Below are 14,783 nucleotides of genomic sequence, written 5' to 3' on the forward strand. Positions count from 1 at the left end.
ACATGTCCCGGCAAGGGGACATTGTCACCAATTTGAATCAGGGCAATTCAGTGGGCAGCGCGTACAGATGCTCAACGAATCTCATCAAGAATGCTGGAAAGCTGCGCATGTTGGCAAAGCCACAAACGGAGGAAGAAGGGAGACAAATTTCCTTCCATAAGTAAGCAGTTTTGGTTATTCTTGTCACCTTTTCCATGACTTTTGGTGTAAATCATATCTGTACCAAATCTGAGGATTTAGTAACCACCTGGAATTTTATTCAAAGCTGAATTTATTCAGTACTATACAAAAATGGATTTAATTAATGTGGGCCATGTGGAATTAATGCAGTCTGTGTGCCCACCTGGATTGTGTGATATTGTGTCTTCATGTCTGCAGAATTTGGAAGCTGGAACATATCGGATCTGTTTAACCTTTCAATACTAAAATAAATTAAAATAATTTCCTAGCTGATGATGCATTTGCTTTCAGAACTAGTGGCTGGTGAAACCATTTGCTCATCGTTTACAGCTGCAGGTGTCTCATCCGTGTCGTGCAGTGGAGAACTCATTTGGAATCCTCTCAAAGTTAATTATTGTAATGGATTGATGAGCCGCTCTGCGCTGAACACAGCAGCAGCAGGACATCCTGTAGCTGGAACAGATCGGATCTGTGTAACTTTCAACACTAATATTTCAGAATGTGTTAAATACTTTCCTTACATAATTTAATGTAAATTAATTTTACTGGCTCAATATCCAGGTCAGAACAGTATTTTAAGACATATTTTGCAAGCTTTTTTTCCGTGTGTGTTCACTCACGTATCCGCATTGCACACTTCGTCAATATTTTGCCCGGTTAGGAGGTGTCATGTCGCTCTCCATGAAGGGACATTCGCGTTTAGTAGGCAGCATTGGGAGTATGGACTCTAGTTCTTAAATAGGGCTCTGTGGTATATGCCAACATTGAAATTAAGATTTCTTTTTTCACCCTCTGTTGGATTCACACTTGATGCATATTTGTTGAAGAAAGATAATTTTCTTGAGTGCAGAGTTTACTGGCTTTAAATGAAAGATTTACGGAGCAGTGGTGTTTCTCTCACAACTCTCTCCTAGATCTGGAAACACAGGACCAATAGGATCTTCTTCCAAAAATCATGTAAATAAACACAAGTTAAGCCACCTTGACACTTGCACAAATTTAATCCCTGCACTGCCACACAATTTATTGTGCCAGTGTGACTTGCTTTGTCCTGTTGGATGCCGCGATTTGTGCCACTGGACACTGTGTTATGTAAAATAATAATTTCATAGTGGATGGCGCATTTGCTCTCGTAATTTCACTGATGAAACCATCTCTTATCGCTCCCGGAATCACAGAGAACTTATTTACAGCTGCAGCTTTTCTTCTGTGCTTCATAAGGGGCAGAATGCATTTGGAATCATCTCAAAGCTAATTATTTATAATATTTATATTCTAATGGCTTGGTAAAACAGTTGCATTGTCATTCCTTCTTATGAGTTTGATAATATATCTGTAAAATTATGTTTATTGTGGATGTAACATCTCGCCATAATCATTCAGATGTGCTGCACTGCGGCAGTGAGATGCATTGACACGCAGTGACACAAAGTGTTTTAAAATAGATTCAGACATCGGGGTGAATGTGAGGCATTATTGTAAAGCACTTTGAACGTCTGATGCAGATGGGAAAGCGCTATATAAATGCAGTTTTTTACCATTTAGATTGTGCGTCTAGTTCACAAAATTAATGCATGCCAGAGATTTTGACCATTTCAAAATTTCCTTTGCACACTTGCAAACAGCTGTGCACAGCTCATGCACAGTTTATGAGTCTAGGCCAGATTGCGTGCCAGTGCAGGGATCAAATTCGTGCAAGTGTCAAGGTATCTCCAATTCTCAAGGTCGGTCATCCTGGCATTTAATCTCGAGGGGCAGGTTTTGTCGGCGAAAACATTGCTGAGCTTAATACAAATACATGTAGTTTGGTCAATTTTCAAAGGGGTCGGACTTGTCAATAAAGTCAATTTAATGTACAATGGTTCATTTCAGGTCATCTTAGTGTATAAATCTCATTGTTCTAGGCAATGAGAGCTATCAGCTGGCTGTTAGAAGCAAGTTAGAGACAAAAGCAAACTGACTAGTTCAATGGATAATCAATGCAGCCCGAGTGAGTTTTCACCGAGCAGCCAGTTGCGGAAGTATGAATTCTCACCTTCGGATTGGCGACTTTGCCGAAGTGACGTGGCGCCGACCTTGAGAAAATGGTTATTTCCCAATTTGGGATCCCGCTGTTCTTAGTGGGATTTGGAGAAATAACCAGTTTGTTTTTTTTTGTTTTTTTTCTTTTAGCATTTCCCCATTTGTTTAAAACGAGATTTTTTTCTTTTTTATATTCATTCTTTTTTTTATGTTACAACTTACCCCGTGCTCCCCTAACTCAGCAAGCTGGTTCCACTACATGCAGGCCGCTAAGGTAAAAAAAAAAAAAAAAAAAAAGTACAAGTCATGCTATGACTTTATTTATTTATTTACTGGTTGTGAGTGGTTCACACTGAGCTACGCCACAGCAACAACCCCCTGTGAGTTCCCGGAATCATGTACCACAACTGGAACTGGTCTCCGTCTATTCCCCAGAAAAAAAGACCTGTGACGTTTCAGAGTTTACGCTTACCACAAATAAATACTGGAATTAGTCGGTGTCCTCCTCCTCCTCCCCCGCGTGCTTTAGTTTCACCTGTTGACTCGGAGCGGGATTCGGACAAATCACACGGAGAAGAAAAGAACGTCTCCCGGGAAGTATTTCATGAACTAACTCATTTATGTGTCTGGAAGCCAAAGTTTGCTGAAGTGTTTCGGTTTGGTTGTGATTATGAAGCGATCGTCATAACTTCGACAGTTGGTTAGAAGTTCATTTCCAGGTAAGAGTTGTTTTATTGATTTCGTTTTCCTTTTTATTTCTTTCTTTCTCTTTCCTATTTTGTTTTTACACCACTTCTGATTTAACAAACTTATCACCTTTAAACGTTGCGCTGTGTACTTCCTGTTTAAAATAAACAGCAAAAACGTAACTCTGGCAGTTTATCTGTTTATATGAGTGAGACTTTTAAAAGAAAAGACAGCGCTGGATGTATGTAAATCTTTAACAGTTATTATAGGTTCTTAGCAAAGGCGAGTTCACCCATTGTATTATTAAGAAAAAACAAGTGCAAGATCTCATCTTTTTTTAATCCTTCCTTCCTAATCTTGACCAAACTATCCCTTAATTTCTGACCTTGAAGCTGCATCAATAATAATTCTGATCAGTGCATCCACAGGTATCATTTCCATTGCCATAATAAATGATCAAATCGATTACATTTCAGAATGATCGTGTTATTTGACATGCGCACAAAGCATCTTATTTTGACCCTTGTAATTTTATTCCAACATTATTCTGTTTTTTGCTAATAAAAATGCAGCAGGAGAGATTTTCTCTTAATAAATGATAAAGAGCGCAGCAGATTCAACTTCATCGTTATCTGCTGTTTACTTCCTTTTTCCCACCCTCAGACTAAACTCCTCTGTTTCTGGCCATCAACATAGTCAAAGCCTTTTTTCCCCTTTGACAAACACTTTTAAAATCTCTGTAGTCCATGAAAGGATATCTCATTTGTAGAAGGTTTGAACCATCCTCAGGGATTCAACTGAATTTTTGATCAGAGATCCACCTATTTCATTCTGATCAGAGAGTTTGTATGAGACATTTGAGCTTAGAGTCTCTTATTATTACTGTTATTATCATTCTGATTAAAATGGATTATTAGGGTTCCATGTAAACATGAAACTGTATAATTTGTTGATTCCCACCCCTCCTTCATTGTTTTTGCTGTGTTTCGGTATTCCTTTACTGTGATTCATCTCACTAAATTCATCAGGGCTCTTAAAGAGAAGAGTGAAAATTTGCACCCTCATCATTTCTCCAATCACAGGGTGATCACAGCTTCCGTGATCAACACATATGCTCTAGTCAGTGACCATGGGTGCTCACAGTCCTCTCAGATGGCTGTCTCCAGTTTGTCTAATCAAATTCTCTTGTGGGTTCTCCTAACTGAATACAATGAATTGAGGCGAAAAAGATCAGCAGTGTTGTGCATCGGCCAGTTTAGTATGGAGCTTCTAAGCGATGTACAAAGATTAGGGTTCAGGTCGGTATACTTTCCTGTTTCTGCACTGACGTGTCACATGTCAGTACAGAAGTGAATAAACAAGGATTTTTGATTTTGTACAGTGGACTAGAAGACCATGCAGGTAATGTGGCTACCAGATAAATGTATCTTTTGATGAAGAAGGCTCGAATCATATCATTGACCTGTGAAGAGTTCATGTGAGCGTGATATATCATGTAGCATGTCTGTCAGAATAAGAAATTGAAGACAAAACCTTTGCTATTGTAAATTATATTTTTACTGCCATGATTTTGGTTTAGGCATTTTATTTTGCATTACGCATATTTTACATGGCATTAGGACTTTTACTTTGAAAATCCCTAGGTAGGAACTATTGTTTGTTTTGTTGGTTCCGCTGGTGTACCTTAATTGAGATGCACGCTTATGGAGAAGTAAGCTTGGCAAGTCACGGCAAGAAAGGCCAATTTAAGTTGAACTAAACTTGTAAAGTGCATAAATATACAAGTAAGACCTCATTTCTGCCTCAGAGATTGGGTCAGTCAGCGAGGTATGTTATGTTTTCTGTAATGTTATATCTTTATTTAGCATTTTGACTTAAAGTGTTATATGTTTATTTTAGTTTGACGGTGGTGTCGTATTGTGGTAAAGGTGATATCAAGTACAACATTGTAAGCAAAGAATAAAGTCTACATCATGCCATCAGTGAAAGAACTCTTTTTTTAACATTAAGAAGAGGCAGAAGTGATATATATTATCATCTTCTCTTGACATAGAATATGGTGACATGGGAGTCAATGCGCAGTGCACCAGCTGCCATATTGCTCAATGAGAAGGAAACGTGGTGTGTTTCTGGGAATACATGGGACACTGGTGGCCTTGGTGGTGACCAGGCATAGGCTCTGGAGATTAAAGAAACTGTCAAGCTCATTACAAGATGCATGTATCTTCAACCACATCTACTCCTAATTTGCAGCATGCATGTGATGATGTATGACTGGGTGGTTGAAATTCTGGATCCAAGGCAGTTGCGTGGTGTGGTGGATGCTGTGGCCCATGACATCAGCGCATGCTTCTATACTTGGTGACATGTGATTAGTCCCTGCAGCAAGTCTATACAAGTTCAGCAGTGTGACAGATCGATCTATGTATGTAACATAAGCAAAATAATGTTACTTATTGGGTTGATCTGGTGCACCACAGTTCAGTAATGTCTCACATTTATGATCTATATAGTAAAGTTCTGACTTCTCCTTTTTTCCTGGGGTTTGCCACAGCAGATCCTATATGTATCTGTATGTTGATTTTGGATAAATTTTATGTGGCAAGCACTTCCTGATGCAACTTCACATTGCATGGAGATGGGCGGGGGTGGTCTTGAAGCATGAACCTTCCACTGTGGAAACAAGCGCACAAACCACTTGGCCAACATGCTGCTACATTTTTATCATCTACATTGTCCCTTTTAATTGGATGAGTTACAAGATTATAAGATTATATTGTCTTTGACTTATCATTTTACCAGAGAGAGTGAGCTCATTTATCTATTCATTCTCTTATTGGATTTTACAGGATATTCAGCTATGATCAAAAATATGCTGATGGAAAGGTGAGATGTGAGACACTTTTTGGCATCTACCTCAGTTCAGTATATGGAATGTTTGAGGTTGGGAATTTCCACATACCCCCTGTATTTTCCAATGTCTGAATCTCAAAAGACTTACCTCACAGACAATGAGGGTTTGAGATTCTGACTAATTACTGTCTTGCTTATTGCAAACAAAGTTTTTCAGCCCACATTTTTGCCTGAAAACAGACTTGCATCATTAGGATAAGTTGAGGAAAAATTACTATAAACTTCACAGTAACTGGGCTGCTGAAATACTGTCTCCTATTGAACACGCACTGTAATAATAACCACAGTTTACACAAATTCCTCTTTGATTATGTCCCTGGGATGTCTCGCTTTTATCCCTCCATCAGGTCACACGGTGTAAACAGAGAGTGGGTGGAAGTGCAGGACGATGAGCAATGGTTGCTTTGTGATGGGATAGTTTGTAGTCGAGTGGGAGCTCCCTTTTTTCTCTCATAGCACACACTGTATGTAGTTCTCTGCCACCCCCATCTCAGTTGATGTTACATTGACTTATATAGGTTCAGTAGCACATAAAGTTAAAGCTTACCAAAACGGCAACAATCCTAATTTTGGACCATATTGTGATCCAAACCAAATATCTATTTGAATCATATAAAATAAAGATTACCTCACTGGGGACTTGCTTTTTTCCAAGTCAAGTCAAGTCTGGGAGCATGTACTGGTGATGTACGTCACTGCATCCGTGACAGCACAGAAACACTTCAGGTCCTGGATGGCAGCCAGCCTCCCAGGTCGTCAACTGTTCCATCCCCACTACTCAAAAGTAACCATCTATCTGCCACAGCCAGGTGAAACATCATCTCCTTGACTTTCTCCAGCCACTGGGGTCCTCAGCACTGAGGCACCTACGTGCTGCATGGTGCACAGAGAAACGTCCTTCTTGGCCAGAGTGTCCTAACTGACACTCCCTTACAGTGCAAGTGATTTTCTTAACACTCCCTAAGTAATCGCTTGTTTGACAGAGTCATTCCAGCAGTACTCAGGCATCATGTGAAGACACCTGTAACCAAAGACATCCTGCTGTTGCCTTATGTCAATGGTTAGCATCCAAGTCTTACAACCCTGCGGTAAGACGGGAAGCACTGGGACCTTAAGACCCACTGACACGAGCATGCCTTTATTTTACGACACATCACGACACAGGTCGTGATGTATTGTGCTGGAGAGTAAACTCGTCTTTAACTGGTGCAGACAGGACACCAGAGGGGGGGCCGGGGCGTGCTATTACGCGCAGTGAATTTTTAAATGTTCAGAAAAATCTTTCACGCACAAATGTCTTGCTGTGTGGCACAATCTAATCTCCAACACGACGTGCAGCTCGTCAGTTGGAGTAAAGAAGTGAACAGAGCGGGTGGTGATGTCAGCGGATTGCATCAGGGTGCAGCTCGTCTGAAGGATTATAACAAGAAGTTAAATCTGTTATAAACATACTTTAACAGCTGCACACAAGAAGGAAAGAACACAGTGTTTTATTAAGCCATGATAATGTAAACAAGACAAATGATTACCTTTTTAGACGGTTCAAAATGCTTTCTGCAGCTTGTTAGGCGCGCGTGAATGGCTCCCGCTGCAGCCTCCTAAGTGATTCAGGAAGTGATTAGAGCCGTTTTCGACAGCCAATTTGCAGAAAAAAATTATTAATCTGCCACAAAATAATTATTTTATATATGCAGCGTCCAGCGCAGAGCATGTGGCAGCCGGTAGAACAAAGAACGGCGTCCAGCTGTGAACACAGCGGGTGGGATCGTCACAACGATGTTCATACTATTGCGTGAGTCTCAGGCATGCTCGTGTCAGTGCACCTTTAGAAACTTGGACCTAATTTATTCATCTTCAAAGATATCTGCATTGCCAAACATCTCTGTCCAGCAACCTCACGATTCAAGAAGATCTTCCCACACATCTCTCAATCTCAAAGGCTAAAGCCTCTTTCACATCAGCGTATTCGTAGAGCTGCTTATTGTGGCGTATCATCTACGCTGAGTTGAGCAGCTCTACGCCCACTTTTAGCAGCTCTACGTCGGGTTTTTGCTCCCTACGCAGCAGTATGTTGAGGGCTGTGCACGTAGGACGGAAAAACTTAAACATGTTTAATTTTCTTTGGCGTAGAATGCTGGACACAGTTTTAAGCAGGTCTGCGCAGTACAGCGTTACTGCAGGCAAGTATGTGCACTGCGCTTCTGTACACAACCAAAAACTGAGTGCTGCATCCAGAGGAATCAACTGAGAACATGATCACACAGCCCACAGCGCCTGTGTGCTCAGAACAGGGAGTCGAACCTCAACTGAGAAATCCAGAAACACAACAGAAACAGCAGGTCGGTCGCTCTCTCTCTCTCTCTCTCGTGCTCTCCCTCACTCTCACTCTGTCTCTCGCTCTCTCTCTGTCTGATCAAACCTGTGACTTTAAAATAAAAGTGCACTCGCTTCATGTCGGTGCGCTCATCAAACGCCCTGATCGTGGCAGTAATGCAACTGTAAAATCCTCATGATACAGTCCGCTGTGTTCCAAGTGCAGTGATGTGTTCTGCACAGCCGGCAGGAGTTAAATGGGTTTAAATAGCGGCATGGTACACGCGACTGTGTGCACATTAAAAAGGTGAACACGTAGCTGCAAGTATGAAACGAACACGGAAAAAGGCTGAGTACGCGTGCATTTTGTACGTATTTAAATGAAACACAACACTGCAATATGCAGCTCTACGAATACACCAATGTGAAAGGGGCTTAAGGACCCAGAGACATGAATGTCACTGCTGTTTCTGTATGTTCAACATGTTTGCTACACACTGATACACTTGATGACCCATTTCAGGAAATCACTGAAAGCTTAGATTTTAATCTTGATTCAGGACAATCACAAACCCACACACTCTGATTCTTTACTCACTTTCTCAAGTGCTCCAGTCACTGATTCTGCAAAGATCATATCATCATTAAAGGCACCTGGTTTCCACAACAGTGCCCAAGACCTAGTCCATGCAAGCACTAGCACTTTTTTCTCAAGAGAAAAATCTGTCCCCGTAAATGACTGTGGGAACAGTTTTTTTTGTTTGTTTTTTTGTCTACACGAGATCTGTAATTAAATAAACACACACACCTCGTTTTGTTTTGACTGGCATTGAGCAAATCTGTCTGAGCTCTTTTTCCTAAGCTGTCATTTAAGGACCACAGCTTGCAGAGATTTACTCATACCAAAGGAATCTGTGTAGTTAAACCTGTACTAATGTCACTCGTTACATATTGTAGCAGGCTGCGAACAGAGGATTTTTGCACGTTTTTAAAAACTCTTTAAAAAAAATCCAACCAATTTCAATGTTTTTAAAGGGCATGTTCACATTATTACAGCCTTAATCATATTAACATATTAACATTACAGTCAAGCTGTTCTGTGATTTTTTTTATTTATTTATTTTTTTTTTTCCACCTTTGATAGTTGTGTTGTACGAAAGAAATTAGGGGTGTCACAAAAATGTGCAGTCAAAAAACCGCAACATTTTATAATGCCGAACTGTGTGCTGTGTAGTTTAAAAAAAAAAAAAGAGGTTTGCAACTTTGATTGTGAATCATGTTGTCATGTACAGATGTTTGTTTTTAATGTAATTACTCAAAATGCAAAGTAAAAACTTGAGCCATAACATTCAAAATGTGAAAAGGATGTGGAAACTCGAGCCTCAAGCCAGTTGTTGAATATTGTTTGATAGTGTTCCGTCCTTCCATAAGTGATACTCTTCCATCTTTTCAGCTTTAACTTTTTTCTTCACCTATCTGAGCAAACCTGACACAAATTTACCGTTATTTGAACCATATCGTGACATCAAAACTGATTATTACCAATCTGTGAGTAAGATGTACGTTACACCCCTAATGGTTATCAACAGGCCACCTTACAGCTAAAGCACGTTTTTCCAAACCTTAAAGTTGTACAGTGGTAAATAAAGTCGTCTTTTGTTTGCAATTACTTACAGCCTTCAACATACATCAATGCTTAATGCTACATTTCTGAAGGACTATTTACTGTGAGCTACATCAGTGGTGAACAAACTGATGGGAGGAATCTTCTCAAACTAATACAGGGTTGATATAAACTGGCATATTGGAAAATAGACAGAGCTGGTCATACAGTGCATCCAGGAAGTATTCACAGTGCTTCACTTGATCTACATTTTATGCTACGGCCTTATTCCAAAATGGAGTAAATTCATTTTTTCCTTAAAAAAATCTACTCACAGCACTTCATAATGACAACATGAAACAAGTTTCTTTTTCTTTTTTGGGGGGGGGGGGGGGGGGGGGGTTGCTAATTTATTAAAAATAAAAAACTAAGAAATCACGTATTCACATCCTTTGCTCAGTACATGGTTGATACACCTTTGGCAGCAATTACAGCTTCAAGTCTTCATGAATATAATACTACAAGCTTGGTGCATCCTTTTTTTTGCTCCATTTGTTTTGCTCCATTCCTCTTTGCAGCACCTCTCAAGCTCCATCAGGTTGGATGGGGAGCATCAGTGCACAGCCATTTTCAGAGCTCTCCAAAGGTGTTCATTGGGATTCAGGTCTGTGCTCTGGCTGGGCCACTCAAGGACATTCACAGAGTTGTCCTGAAGCCACTCCTTTGATATCATGGCTGTGTGTTTAGGGTCATTGTCCTGCTGAAAGATGAGCTGTCGCCCCAGTCTGAGGTCAAGAGCGCTCTGGAGCAGGTTTTCATCCGGGATGTCTTTGTACATTGCTGCATTCATCTTTCCCTCAATCCTGACTAGTCTCTCAGTTCCTGCCACTGAAAAACATCTCCACAGCATGATGCTGCCACCACCATGCTTCACTGTAGGGATGGTGCCTGGTTTCCTCCAAACCTGATGCCTTGCATTCACACCAAATAGTTCAATCTTTGTCTCATCAGACCAGAGAATTTTGTTTCTCATGGTCTGAGAGTTCTTCAGGTGCCTTATGGCAAACTCCAGGTGGGCTGATGTGTGTTTTGCGAAGGAGTGGTTTTATCTGACCACGCTACCATACAGGCCTGGTGGATTACTGCAAAGATGGTTGTCCTTCTGGAAGGTTCTCCCCTCTCTGCAGAGGAATGCTGGAGCTCTGACAGAGTGACCATCGGATTCTTGGTCACCTCCATGACTAAGGCCTTCTCCCCTGGTCGCTCAGTTTAGACGGTATGGCCAGCTCTAGGAAGACTCCTGATGGATCTGAACTTCTTCCATTTACAGATGATGGAGGTCACTGTGCTCATTGGGACGTTCAAAGCAGCAGAAATGTTTCTGTACCCTTCCCCAGATTTGTGCCTCGAGACAATCCTGTCTTGGCGGTTTAAAGACAATTCCTTTGACTTCATGCTTGGTTTGTACTCTGATATGCACTGCCAACTGTGGGACCTTATACGTTGACAGGTGTGTGTGTGTGTCTTTTCAGATCATGTCCAATCAACTGAATTTACCCCAGGTAGACTCCAATTAAGCTGTAGGAACATCTCAAGGATGATCAGTGGAAACAGGAGTTTTCCAGTTTTGAGCTTCATGGCAAAGGCCGTGAATACTTATGTACATGTGATTTCTTAGCTTTTTTTTATTATTATTAATTTGCAAAAACAAAAAAAAAAACCTTTTTACCCGAGACCAACATATGGCCATCGGGTATTGCAATGACCTGGCGTCTGTCTGTCCATCCATCCATCCACTGGTGTACAGCATAAGTCCAGTTCTATTACTCCTACAGTCTTCAAATTCACAGGGAACATTATTGAGACGCAGACCTTGGACTGTTCGAAGATGGCTAACCTTGGTCTATTTTAAGAGGTGTTTTAAAACATTAAAGTGTCACATTCTGTACGTAATTTTATGGCCTGAACTCGCTGATGTTAGCGCCTGAGTGTGGTGACATCGCTGCTAGCGCTAGGTGTTAAGGTCGCTTCATTTTTTGGCTAGAAATAACACCTTTCTAATATATAAAAGCTAGTGAGAAATAAACACTTCTAAACCTGAAAATACTATGTTTGTAACCTGATAACACCTTTGGAAGGATTTACAAAACATTTAGCGGATGTTACTGTGGTGACGTCACATCTCCCAAGATGGATTTTCCATTTATTGGCATGGATTCCTTCCTATTTATTTTGTGAGGGGATTTATTGCAAACAAAGCAATACTGCGAGGTGGTTTAACCATTCAGAGGCTTGATTGCTTTGAAATGACTGTGAATGGTTATAAAATAAAGAATGTCTTCAGAATATTACTGTGTGCTTTTGCAAATAATGTGTGGTATTCAGTGTATTCCAGCACCTTTTTTTTATATTTTGTGCTGAAGTTGGTGGGTGAACTGAGATAGTAATACTCTGTTACACTGCACTGCAAGGTGTATTTAAAGATTTTGGTCTCGCCTTGTGCATTCACGTGATCTTCAGTGTTTACGCTGCCGGTGAGCAAAACAAACAGGAGATCAACTTGATCAAGGCTGACGTTGTCGTTTCACTGTTGGAGTGCAAAGAACCAACATAAATCTGCCACTCTGTGAAAATATTTACCACTTCCATCATGACGTAATGAAATGATAAGTGGGAAAACATTCACTAGTTAGGATGCAGGATCCAATCTGCCAGTAATTTGACACGCTGCATTTTCTTTTGTAAACTACACAACGCTCAAGTAAAACTGGTTCATCTTGTTACCACGTCATGATGACTGATGACCATATCTCAAGCATGCACTGGTGCGGTGCTTTGCTGCATCCACACTACCTTGGAACCGCCTTGGGTCCTGGATGACAACCACGACAGGTGGACCACTGGTTCAACCCAAGATTTCTGAAATAGGATGGTGGATAAACAGTAATCATATGATCCAGTCATACCAGCTGCACAACTATTATAGTGCTTTTCTTCAGCTTGCCACCACATGGCTATGTGGTTGAGACCATGGAAATATAGACCTGGAATGGACGTGCGTGCCTCAATCTATTAGTGTCGCTCAAGACAGGAAGGCGTCATTGCTAAGGGTGGATATGTGCAGATCATAAATAATAAACTGACCGCTTTTTTCGCACTAGCGTCGCTATTTCTTAATGGATTTTAATAAATGTAGGCTTGTTTTAAAGCCCTTTGATAGGTTCTAAGCTCATGCATAGGTTCTTTCCAATGAACCTATGCATGTGTGGGTGAAAAAAACTTTTATGTAAAACGCAGAAATTTGGGGAAATTATGACAAACTGTGCTGTTTTTCTCGCTTTATTGTCTCTATTTGTTAACAGATTTTGATAAAAGTAGGCTTGTTTTAAAGCCCTTTAATTGCTCTTTCTAATGAACCCATACATGCCTGGGTAGAAAAAAAATATTTTAAGTAAAGTGTGGAAATTTTCGGAAAAATATGCCATTCTGTTCATTTACTGTGATGTTTTTTTCCTGTCATCATAATTCTTGATGGATTTTTATAAATGAAACCTTGTAAGTTGTATTCATGCTGATTAAAAGCTCTAATGAACCCATACATGCCTCAATTAAAAAAAATCCTTATGTATTAAAATATAAATCTGAAGTATGCCTTGCCATTGTACTCATTTACCTTGCTGTTTTTTCCACTTAATATTATTGCTAGTCTTTTAATGACAACAACATATATATGATTTTTACTAACATTTTATTACACGTAGATATAAAGCCATTCAGAATTTCTGAATTTTGACCCTCAGGGTAAAAAGTACCCTGGCGCTTCGGGACGGAGCCGCATGGCGCAAAGCAACGCTGTGATGAAGCCTCACAGGACATGTTCTGGCATGTCCAGCTCATCCACAATTTCTCGGATAGTCACACGACTGAAAAGCCACCAAAAGCCATCTGAAAGCCGTCCTGTGAGACCAACACGAAGGTGCTTTTGTCCCGCGCCATTCGCGGCTCTGTGGCGCATTCTTCCGCTCCTCTTTCCATGACAAAAACTCCTATAACAGTGGAATGTGCCGAAAAAGTCAATCAATCAATTTTTTTTTTTATATAGCGCCAAATCACAACAAACAGTTGCCCCAAGGCGCTTTATATTGTAAGGCAAGGCCATACAATAATTATGTAAAACCCCAACGGTCAAAACGACCCCCTGTGAGCAAGCACTTGGCTACAGTGGGAAGGAAAAACTCCCTTTTAACAGGAAGAAACCTCCAGCAGAACCAGGCTCAGGGAGGGGCAGTCTTCTGCTGGGACTGGTTGGGGCTGAGGGAGAGAACCAGGAAAAAGACATGCTGTGGAGGGGAGCAGAGATCGATCACTAATGATTAAATGCAGAGTGGTGCATACAGAGCAAAAAGAGAAAGAAACAGTGCATCATGGGAACCCCCCAGCAGTCTACGTCTATAGCAGCATAACTAAGGGATGGTTCAGGGTCACCTGATCCAGCCCTAACTATAAGCTTTAGCAAAAAGGAAAGTTTTAAGCCTAATCTTAAAAGTAGAGAGGGTGTCTGTCTCCCTGATCTGAATTGGGAGCTGGTTCCACAGGAGAGGAGCCTGAAAGCTGAAGGCTCTGCCTCCCATTCTACTCTTACAAACCCTAGGAACTACAAGTAAGCCTGCAGTCTGAGAGCGAAGCGCTCTATTGGGGTGATATGGTACTACGAGGTCCCTAAGATAAGATGGGACCTGATTATTCAAAACCTTATAAGTAAGAAGAAGAATTTTAAATTCTATTCTAGAATTAACAGGAAGCCAATGAAGAGAGGCCAATATGGGTGAGATATGATCTCTCCTTTCCAGAAAAAGTGCTGATGTCCACGTCTTCTGCCATTTCTGTGGTAGTCAGACGATGTCCCGGATCAACACAGCATTCACTTTGGAAATGATCTGGTCGTTTCAGCCTGTCGATCGCCACTCGGAGCGCGGCGCGCCCTCAGCCGCTGTGGGCGGTCTTTAAACTGGCTGTAACACTCCTTAATCTGTGTGATCCCCATAAAATCGTCCCTGAAAGCCAT

General features: G+C 40.9%; 1 protein-coding gene across 1 annotated transcript in view; it reads left to right on the forward strand.

The window, feature by feature from the left end:
• Positions 1-2,608: 2,608 nt before the first annotated feature.
• The window catches only part of phldb3 (pleckstrin homology-like domain, family B, member 3), a 91,239-nt gene continuing 79,064 nt past the window's right edge, over positions 2,609-14,783 (forward strand). The window contains 1 exon segment of the mRNA XM_034174146.1: positions 2,609-2,921. The gene's annotated coding sequence lies outside the window, so the exon portion shown is untranslated.

The sequence above is a fragment of the Thalassophryne amazonica genome, chromosome 7 (genome assembly GCF_902500255.1).
Source record: "Thalassophryne amazonica chromosome 7, fThaAma1.1, whole genome shotgun sequence".
In the NCBI taxonomy this organism is placed as follows: Eukaryota; Metazoa; Chordata; class Actinopteri; order Batrachoidiformes; family Batrachoididae; genus Thalassophryne; species Thalassophryne amazonica.